The sequence below is a fragment of the Antennarius striatus genome, chromosome 3, assembly GCF_040054535.1.
Source record: "Antennarius striatus isolate MH-2024 chromosome 3, ASM4005453v1, whole genome shotgun sequence".
NCBI classification, from domain to species: domain Eukaryota; kingdom Metazoa; phylum Chordata; class Actinopteri; order Lophiiformes; family Antennariidae; genus Antennarius; species Antennarius striatus.
In genome coordinates, this window is record NC_090778.1 from 21,848,957 (window position 1) to 21,854,971 (window position 6,015).

The following is a 6,015-nucleotide window of genomic DNA, read 5'->3' on the forward strand; positions in this document are numbered from 1 at the left end:
TATGTGTGTGAACACCTTAAATGGCATGTGTGTACACTGTTTGTGAATTAGCAAGAGCTTTCTCTGTGGTAGACTTTTTGAAGACAATTTACATTCCAGAAAATAGAACCTTTATTTTTTGTTCTGATCTTAACGGTTTTACAAAGGAGAACTCTTTGTCTCAAGGGTTATTACTAAAGGAATTCATATATTGATTTATTTAAGAACAAGCAATTTAACTTATTATAGTTAGCCTAGGGAATAATATAAACGTGTTTTTATGAAGTGGTCTTTTTCCAGTTGTCACTGAAATGAACTTATTGCAACCCTTGGTTATTTGTGTACTAAACATTTACAGGGAATGGATCTTCTGTTCAGGAGAATCGACTCTAACACACCTTTTGGAGTAAAACAAGTTTTCAGTCTCTCGTACAGCGATCTGATAAAATTTCTTGTCATTGCATAAAGGAAAAGTGTTAGTTAGCCTTATCTTTTTCCATTTCACTTATAATACATGCTTTGTCACATGATTGCCCTGATATTACTTATTTTGACATTGCAAATTTGACTTTATATGGCTATAACTCATAGATTTTACAGTTTCATTTAAAATGCCTCAACCCAGGTCTCTAATCACTATGCAGTACAGTAAATGAAAGCACAAACTGCTCAGTAGGAAAGAACGGGGCGAATTAGATGTTCATTTATCCATATCAAGCTGTTCTCACTCACTGATTTTTGTCACCGGAACACAAACTTCATTCTCAGGATACGAAAACAACACAGAGAGTAAGACAATACTTGCAAATTTGATTTTAGGATTTGTTTAATTTTATTTATTTAAAAAATATTAGCAATTTTATATTATGGGGTTTTTTGTTTTGTTTTTTCTTTGAAACGGTACAAATAATGGTGCAGATGTGATTTGTATATCTCAAGGTGTCATTATATTTTGTGCTCCAAATAAAATAAATGAAGACGAAAGTCACTCCAGCTGGTTGAGATTGCTTTAGTTTAGAACATGAGACTCATTTTAGCACATAACATTAAAACACACACGTGCGTGCGCGCGTACACACACACACACACACACACACACACACACGCAGACACACACTGCATTGTCTGAGGCTTTCTTGGACATGAGGTTTTATCTGCAGGACAGGTTCTGCTGTCTCGACTTCGGCGCCCATCACCTGTGTGCCTGTGCTGCACAATTTTGTTCACATAGCTTATGAGCCGCAGCATCTTAATTGTGATGCAAGCGTTAAAGACTGAGCAGAGCATGTCAAGATAAACAACAACACCCCCATCGCTCTCCTCCTCAATAAGCCAGCTTTTCTCTGAGGACCAAGCCTCTGGGGGCCCCAGACTGAGAACCACCTCCGATGGAGCCTCCTCCTCTCTGTCTCTTTCTCCTCTTTTAAACACACACACACACACACACACACACACACACACACACACACACACACACACACACACACACACACACACACACACACACGCAAACACACACTCTCCTAAGCATGTGCCTTGGTAGGTCTTTGTTTGCTGCTGCTTCATCCTCTCTTTATTTCTCTCCTCTTTTTTTGACTCCCCTGAAATGGCCCTTCTCTGCTAATGTAATTAGCACTGGTAAAGAAGGGCAGTTAATTACCCATTCTATTTTGATCGAGTAATTAATGTTATGCCAGGAAACAGCAACTGTTTCATTAACATAGCACTCAGAGGAGTGAGGGGGCAGGGTGGCGCCCGGTGGATGCACGTGTGTGTGTTTGTATGATACATGTGTGGCTCAACAGAGAATCAACTACTCGTTTCTGCAACCGGCCTCGTACAACAATTTTAGTTGAATGCTGTCTTTGTCACCATCAAGTGGCAAAGAAAAGCCTCAATAGCTGCCTCCTCCTCCTCCTCCTCCTCCTCCTCTTTATCTCTCCCTCTTCTGATGTGCTGTTAATTTGACAAGTTAAAGCCAGCTCTGTTGCCGGCACCTCGGCATTCATCTCGCTGAGTGCTCCTTCTGCCCAGCGGTGCACAGTGCTTCCATGTGATTGGCTGCTTGTTGCTGTTGTTGTAGCGGCGCCTTGTGATCACCGTTTGGATGAACGCAGGAGGAGACGCCACCTGCCACCCAGTTGTTCCACATCACAATGTATACACAGCTACTAAAAAGCTTCTAAATGCTCCGTAACTTGGAGCACAAAGTCACGCCGTGTTTCATTATTGACACTGCTGAAGTGCTGCTGAGCCTCCTGCCTGTCTAAGTTACAGTGTTGTCTCTGAGCATATAGCACAAAATACACCCATTGCCTCTCGCCTCTCAAGGGATGTGTTTGTGTTTATACACCCAATTAGCCCTCTGGCCACAGCATGGCCATGCATTAGGATGACATTAGCCCCGGGTGTATGCAGACCGTGTGTATGTGTGTGTTTATGTGTGTGTGTGTGTGTGTGTGTGTGTGTGTACAGTGGACCCCTTTCACACTCAGTCCTTATTTTGGGGCTGAGCGTGCCTTATTAGCAGATTGAGGCAGCGCTTGATGGGGCGGCCAACTGTTTTGTCAAGTAGATTGGTGGATTGGCTTCCACACACCCCAGTGTCCTCTGCCTCCGGCCCGCCAGTAAAACCGGCATTGTTGTCCATTAGACCACTGGGCCCTGATTCCTTTTTTCAAAATGAATTCCCCACCCTTTCCTTTCTGCCATTCCCCTGGGTGTCAGTAGAGTGGGGTGGCAGATGGGACAGACACAGAGCTACCCCATGAGATCCCCCCCCCCAGTGAAACGCACACACACACACACACACACACACACACACACACACACACACACACACACACACACACACACACACACATACACACGTACGTGCATACACACTCAGACATGCATGGACATATGCATAAGCACAACACACTACATGTGGAGGCGAACACACACTCAGCAGCCGCACCAACATATAGCTCAGCTGTCCCCAGACACAAACCTCATCTGCCAGCCCGCTGTTTTGTCCAGACCACAGGAGTATGTCCTGTGAGCACAGTGACGTCTCTGTCCGTGTGTGTGTGTGTGTGTGTGTGTGTGTGTGTGTGTGTGTGTGTGTGTGTGTGTGTGTGTGTGTGTGTGTGTGTGTGTGCGTGTTTGCGTATGTGAGAGACGACTGCACAGTAACAGCTTAACTAGAATGACAGACTCCAGTAGGCTGCTTGCACTCAGTCCAACCGACATTAAAATCTGAACAACTGATGCCCCCTAAAACCAGTTTTACCCAACATCTGGTATCATGTGTTTATCATCTGTATGTTATCGAAAATAAAAGAAAGATTTTGCATAATCTTCATATGATTCTGCATCATATCCCAGTAGAACTTCAAGGAAAATGAAATCCATCTGAACCTGAATCATCTCAACCAAGAATTAGTGGCACACAAGAAGAGAAGAGGAGCTGAAATGCAAAAGCAAAATATCTGACCATACAAGAGCAACTCTTAAAATAAGTTGGTACTATCTGGAAAGAAATACTTTGATAAATAAACTACAAAATAACTTTTAGACAAGATCAGTTGACTAAAATTTGATGCAATATGTAAAGTAAATCACGTTTGGTACAGAACACAACCTGTTGACAACTTTCTGAGATATATATAAACAAATAAGGGAACAAATACTAATGCATATAGTACGTTCTTCTTGTGATCTCATGTCTTTGTTCTGACCACTCTGCATCAACTACATCATATTTTAATTAGTTTGTTAATTGCATGAATTATTTATTCTTTTACATTTTTGATATAGATTTTAAGCAGACTTGGGATAGAGACAGAAATTCAGCCGTGTGTTCAAGTTTTTAAAAAGGTTTATGTGCTTGTAGGAAGTGCTGAACAAACCACAAAAAACACACTTTTTGTCGCTTTTATTAAGACCTTTGCTGCTTTTAGCAAATAAACTATGGGAAGCTGCAAATGTACTGGTTCAGTGTGTGTTGTGCAAACAGCAAAGCTAATCTGTGACCCCTGATTCTTTAGCCATACTTCTACAATTTGACTTACCGGAACTTATCTCAAGTTGTTTCACTTTTATTTTTCATTGAGGCTGCCTTGTTAGTAAAAAGGAAAAGAAATAAAGCTAGAGTATGCAGTAGGAAATGCTTTTTTATTTTTTTTTAATGTCAGGACCTTTCTCCTCCTCCAAGCAGACCTATGGTATTGACAATTAACCAGATTAGTGGAGTGGGGATGTAATTTAGGCCAAACACACGTATTGGCTGTTTGTGCGCGGTGGTGTGAGGTGAGAAGGCCCCACGCTGGTGATTAATTACAGCCAAGCTGCGTGACAGAGGTGGGAGCAGTACCGGTGCTGTCTGCTGCAGACGTGGAGGAAAACCCAGCCTGGCTAATTGACCCGGCTTCTGTAAGGCCATCCATCAAACGTGGCCCGAGTGGCCCGTAAGAAACACATTATTCAGAGGTAAGTTAGTTAAGCGACTGGCGCTGCTCCATTCATTAAAGGCAGCAGCTCCTCTCCTGTCTGCGTCGTGAAATGTTCGGTCCATCAAAAGAAATTAGAGGGCAGTTTATTCAAGTCCGAGCTTGTGGTGCTATTTATTCTGTATCTTGTGGTTGTTTTATTCTGATTGATATTTTGATCACGTCATAAATCTGTCTTGGCCTTGACGCGTCACAGCCCAGCTCTGCGCGGTGCGTCAAGGCACAAACACAGACATCAGCTGTTACAGAACAGAGTTTAAAAAAAGGTCTGCATTTGTTCATCTGTTTGTCTCCATTATATGTGTTGCTGTGGATTTTGATTATATTTTGTAGGTTCGTCCACCTGGTATTAGCTGCTGCAAAAATCCTTCTAGCTCCTCTTTTGGCATAGCGAGGGCAGAAAGACAAGTCGTAAGTTACAAAACCATAACTTTCCTGTCTGGGTTTACTCTGATTGCATTGGATGACCAGAACAGGGAAGAGAACAAACATCTACTCCAGAGACATAGTCGGTTGAGGAACACACAACTATACACACAATTAACTCTATATATGTCTTGCATTGGTCTACATTGACCTGACCTCCTGTCACATACAGTATGCACTTCTTTCAACAACTGCCTCGATGACTTGTGTCTCCCCTACTTTGCAGAGCATCCTTTTGCTGCTGTGATCTGCTGCACATGTGATGTATATACAGACACCAGCTTCTGGCAGTGATCCTGAGGAATCTCAGCCTGTTCCTCATGGGCAAAGCTCCCCTGTAATATTTCTTATTCATGTGCTCTAATCTTCAATACCACCAACAGTTGCTATGGGATTCTAATTAACAGCATCCTTAGCATATACAGTACATTAAAAAGATGCTGTTGCCAGTGGAGGCTGTCAGTTGTGTGTCTGGGTGGTGGAGGTCAGTGAATGATGGCACGGCCTGAGTTCTCTGCTCTTAACACCTGGTCTGGGCCTTGGTGTGCTTACATTTGTCTTCCTCTCACAAAAAACAGATGGCGCAAAAGGGAAGGACATTTATTTGGATCTGCAAACGGTGATGATGTTTTTGTGAAAGCAGAAGAAATCATTTCTCCTGTTCTAGTGGAGCCTCCAGTCCTATCCCATCTGCATCGTCCTCCCTCCCTGAAAGCACTGCATAGGCAGAGAGTAATTACAACGGGGTCACATGTAGCTGACTCTTTTGTCAGTAAAGTTCTGGCAGTATGTTTATGAGCATCTGTGTCAAGGTGCTTCAGGGTTTTTGTTGTTGTTTTTTTAAATTAACTACTCCCTTCTTGTCAGATGTGAATTGTCTCCAAACTACAATACATCTTTACATTTAAATGGTAACTTGTTTTTAGTGATTTGAACATATACAGCAGATTTTGGTGGTTCACACAGACTGAGGCAGCTCTATAGCACCACCTACCTGTCCTAAATGTCCTTCATTTATCACATTACTAAAAAACATACAGCATCTTTCTTTTTTTTGGGGGGGGGGGGTAATATTATTTCTCTCACCACTATTTATGACAAATCTTTTTTTGTTTGT